The sequence below is a fragment of the Notamacropus eugenii genome, chromosome 4 (genome assembly GCF_028372415.1).
Source record: "Notamacropus eugenii isolate mMacEug1 chromosome 4, mMacEug1.pri_v2, whole genome shotgun sequence".
Classification (NCBI taxonomy): Eukaryota; Metazoa; Chordata; class Mammalia; order Diprotodontia; family Macropodidae; genus Notamacropus; species Notamacropus eugenii.
Genome location: NC_092875.1, coordinates 24,657,600 through 24,662,820, shown reverse-complemented (window position 1 = coordinate 24,662,820; position 5,221 = coordinate 24,657,600).

Below are 5,221 nucleotides of genomic sequence, written 5' to 3'. Positions count from 1 at the left end.
CGGTTCCAAGAACTTGCTTGTGATGAATGATCCTCCTAGCAGCAGAAGCTTGTCAAACAGGATTGTAGCCTAGGCACACGGAAAGCCTTCTACCCAGGATTTGAGGAATTCGAGTTCCTAAATAAACAGCGTTCTGAAGCTAATAATAATAGCTAGAGTTTATACAGAGTGCTTAATAGTGCATTTGATCCTCATAACAACCCTGTGAGGTAGGTGCTATTATTATCCCCATTTACAGATAGAAATAATGCTAATGGCTAAGATTTCTAGAATGCTTACTATGTGCCAGGCACTCTGCTAAATGTTTTATGGTTATTATCTCATTTGATTCTTAGAACAACCCTGGTAGGTAAGTGCTGTTTTTATCCCCATTTTACAGACGAGGAAAACTGAGGCAAATAGAGGTTAAGTGATATGCCCAGGGTTATCCAGCTGGAGAGTGTCTGAGATAGGATTGGAATTCAGATCTTCATTTCTCCAAGTCCTAGAGCATTCCAAGCTCGTATTGGTCTGATCAGCCACAATCGGACACACTGAAACTTTACTTTGTCATAGTGATGTCATTTTGGTCCTCTTGGAGAACAAAGGACACCAACCACCAGACAATGTCACCCAGTTGCCTCTGGGATCAAGTGTAAGATTTGTTATGAGTCTTGCAGTCTTAGAGCTCAGACTAATGGCTGCTGCAAACACCCTGTTACAAGTTCTCACTCTAATATTTCTACCTCCACTACTGAAGCAGGGAGAGCTTCATCTGCAGTACCCACTCAGTTTCTGACAGCACCGTACTCAGTAGGTCTGCTCAGTATAGGGCCGGGCATAGCTCCAACTGCCACAGATGTAACCGCCCTGCTCACAGACTGCATTGTTGGCTGACTCTAATTTTGGATGAAATCTACAGTCAATTACACACAGAACCCTCTTGCCTATGGAAATAAGTTGGCTGGGCCCGAGGGGTAAAGTGCAGGCTTGGACACTAGGTGCTCATTTGTGGATCCAAAGACAGTGTAAATTTGGCACTATCAGAAATAATCTAAGGAAAAACTACATCTCAACGTTTGGCTGTGCTTATTATCATTTTACTAAATCAAAATAGAGGACAGGGATTCAGAACCTGGGTCTGAGAACTTGTATTTTTCTCCCCTATTTTTATAACTGTATTTTAACATAGTTGCTTTCCTTTGTAATACTCCATTTTATGCATTTAAAAGCATTATTCTAAGAAGGGGTTCCTAGACTTCATTAGGCTATCTAAGGGGTCCATGGCAAAAATTTTTAAAAAGGTTAGGAACTCCTGACAGAGGATGTGTATCTAGGAAGTTTAATGTTCATCTGAACATTACGGGGTGCTGGGAGTGAGGAAGGCAAGGAAACTGTAGAAAAAGCTTGAGAGACATAGATTCTTCCCTTTTCTATAATTCTTACTACCTTGCTGTGTGACCTTGGAAAGCTCACAGACTCTCTGAATTGTCTTTTCCTCATCTCTACAAAGAAGAAGTCAAGGATAAGATGGCTTTCAGTTCTAACAGTCTGTAAATTTTTAGTTGTCTGTCATCGAATGGAAATTGTTTATGAATGTGTGTATGTTTTCATTGCGTTGTATACGGCCCGTCTGAATGTGAGCATGTGTAGAGTTGGGAACATTAAAGGGTGGGAGTTAGGTGGGTGCAAATGAAAGCAGAATTCTAGAAATTTTAGAATCTGTCAACTTTTTGCTAAGTAAATCTAAATTTGTCCCTTTGGATACCATCCTGCCCAGCTGCTAGCACAAAGCCTGGAAGATGACCATTTTCCCTCTTTAATCACGACCTCAGGAAGCAGAGAAGATGATCCAGATTAAGAAAACAGAAGAAGACTTTGAAGGAAGAGAGTTGTGAGATAAGGAGGGAGAATCTGAAAGCATCCAAGTATTCTGTCCTTGTAGGAAGAGGAAGCTACTGAGCTATACCTGGGAGGACCCATATGCTAGGAGACTTGAGCTTGAGCTGCTCCTTAAAGGCAAGGATTGTGCTGGGTTTTTTTCTCTTCATATCCTCAACATTGAGCATAGTATCTTTTAAATAATAGGAGTCAGGAAAACCTGAGTTCAAATCTGGCCTCAGACACTTATGAACTGTGTCACCCTGGGCAAGTCACTTCACCCTGTTTGTCTCAGTTTCCTCATCTGTAAAATGATCTGGAGAAGGAAATAGCAAACCACTCCATTTTCTTAGCCAAGAAAACTCCAAATGGGATCATAAAGATTTGGATATGACTAAAAAATAACTGAACAACAACAAAGAATAAATGGTTGTTGAATTTGATTTGAATTTCTTTTTAAAGTAGTGATGAGTGGTTAAGATCAGGGTAACTCTCCTTAAAGTTAAGGAAACTGGGTCATGGCTTCGGAAACCAAGTTCTTGAGTTCAAATCACAACTCTACTACTTATTTCCTATGGGACCTTGGGCAGTTCACTTATGCCTACCAGCCTCCATTTCTTCAAAACCAGCTGGTTGGACTATGGTCCTCTAGCTTTAAATCTGGGTTTTTACCAATCCATTTGCAATCTTTCCTCTTTACAGCAAAGTCATAGTAAGACTGATAGTTATGGTTAGGGAATGAGATCAATATCCTTGGAACACAGCAAAACTAATGGGCCATATTGGGGATCCATCTATAATCTTAAATTTAATTTTTAACACAATGCCAATTAAACCACTACTCTGAGATAATTGTGTCTTTAATGGAATCTCAGTCATTGCCTCTTTTCCTGCCAGTATCAAGGCTCTGTGTTTCAGAAGAAATCAGCTTTTTTTTTTCTATTTGCCTGGCACATTTTATTTTAAAAGCTACAAAAGTTTCAGGAAGATCCTTGCAAAGGAGTCCTTTAATTCACCATCCACAGACCTATTCTTATCCCAACCTCTTATGGGCCCCCAACACTACTTCACCCTTAGGAACACTGGATGATGCCAGTTTTCTTAAATCAAACAACCTCTGTTCTCTTAAAACAAAGAGGGGGGAGGGAAAATGAAGGATGAAATCTGATCCTGGGGAAAGAAGAATATGGCAGAAAGAAATGAACTAGAGAAGAAAGACCAGAGAGTGAATTCATTTAGATTCCATCAAAGAAACGCTCAACTCATTTTACATCCTGGGCTTTTACAGGGATCTGTGCTGATTAGGGAACATGGCAAATACTTAACTAGTGGCAAAGGGAAATTAGTGTTTAAATGAATTGAACAAGGTAGGTAGTGTTAAATAAAAGTAAGCAATTGAAAATTTTTGCCTTTAATCCTCTATCTCTCCTTCTGGAAAAAAAAAGATTCTTTTAAAAATGACAAAGCAAAGCAAAGCAACTATGACTTTACTCTTGGTAAACCCGGTCGTCTCAAAACAACACATGCCCCTTTAAATGCCCATATGTGCCAGGCACACTTTCTAGGCTGCCAGTCTAGCTTGGCATTGGAACTATTGTAATTGATGTACCACATATATAATGGCAGGGCACTTTGCAGTGACCTTGTTTTCCTTAGCTATCCCTCCCTCTGTGAGGTAACTCCCCCATCTTACAGATCAAATTCCTGGGAAGGGGGGAAGTATAGACGAAGCAACTAGACTCATTAATTGGGCCCAATTGGGCCAAACTGGTATTCTGATATTCACAAGTGAAGTGACAAAATTCTTGCTTTTTACAGAAATTAAAGCAACCCACTGAGCCTAGAGAATCTTGGCAAGGTCATTCAGGGAGTTGGAGAAAGCAGGGATTAAAACACCCCGATTAGCCCATCCCAACTCTGGAGGGATTTGAGCAAGGTATTTTATGTACAATGTACATTTGCTGCTAATCCTGGCATACCCCAATTTATAATGGTGCTGCGGTGCTGCAACTGCCAGGACCTTGATTGACTCCATCCATCCTCCAGGGTGAATGGGCTCTGTCCACCCTGCCTGTTAGAACAGACTCAACAGCCAGTGACCCAGCAACTAAACTGCAGCCTGCCTTCCTCCAGAGGGATTGAATTGCTATGACCTGCAATCCAAGCCCTTGCAACAGAAGGGAATGGTGAGTTATGGAACAATTTCCCACACTTCAATGCTCATTTGGCTCTCTAGGTAGCTAGTTTCCTAGGCCACTGTACATTCAACTGAGCTGAACTGCTAGAATAAACTAGAATGTTACCTCTGGAAGGTTCTTTAGAGACTTTAAGATCAACCCTCCCTTATTTTGAAGATGAGGCGTGTGACCCTGGGCAAGTCATTCACTCTTTCTGGGCTTCAGTTTCCTTACCTATCAAAGCTTACAGAGATGAACCGACTTGTCCAAGGCCACATAGCAGAGGTAGAACTGGGGGCCATCCACAAGATTTGTTCCTGACTTTCCACTGTGACCCGATCAAGTACATAGGATGACAGGATTCAGAGTTCAGAAGTCTTCTAACTATTCTTGCCCTTACTCAAGTTCATTTTTCACATGAAAAAACCCACACCTGGAAATGTAAAGAGACTTGACCGAGGTCACAAAGGGGTAAAAGAAATAATAGGTAGCATACATGGGATTTGAATCCAGATCTTCGGACTCCAAAATCTCAGCACCTACCCAGTTTGTCTTTTAAAGTCGGTATGGATGCACGAATCTATAAGAGGGCTGCATTTTCAGGCGGCTCTCAGGGTTCGGGTTCAGAGGAGACAGGAGGCAGGGGAAGGCGGGGTGCCACAGATGCCCGTTGCCAGGGGTGGGGCAGAGGAAGCCTTACAAGTGCCCTTCTCGGGCTCGAGTCAGGGTCCCTGACCCCAGTGAACCATCCTCTTGGGCTGACCTCGAGGGCAGTCTGAGAGCCCGCCCCACCCGGCAGCTCCAAGGCAAGTGCCCTCCCCTGGGTGGGTGGGGCGGGGCCACCTGGGCTGGAGGGAGGGGAGGGGGTGGCGGTGGCGGGGGCCGGGGTGGGGAGCCGCCTCCGGCATCAGGCCCCTCCCTTCCCCCTCCTCTGCCCCCAGCCTCCGGCTGGGCTCCGCTAGCTGGGAGCCCGGGGCTCGGGGCGCAGAGGCTGCGCTGTCACATGGGCGGCGGCGGCGGTGGCGGCGGCGGCGGGGCCGCATTTAAGCTGCTGGGGGACTGCGCCCGCCTCCAGCGCGTCCTCTGGCTCGGCTCCCGCCGGGCGCCCCGGGCTCCGCCTGCGGGGGGTCCGCGCCGAGCCGCCCCCGCCCCCGCCGGGCCATGCGAGCGCGGGCACCGCCGCG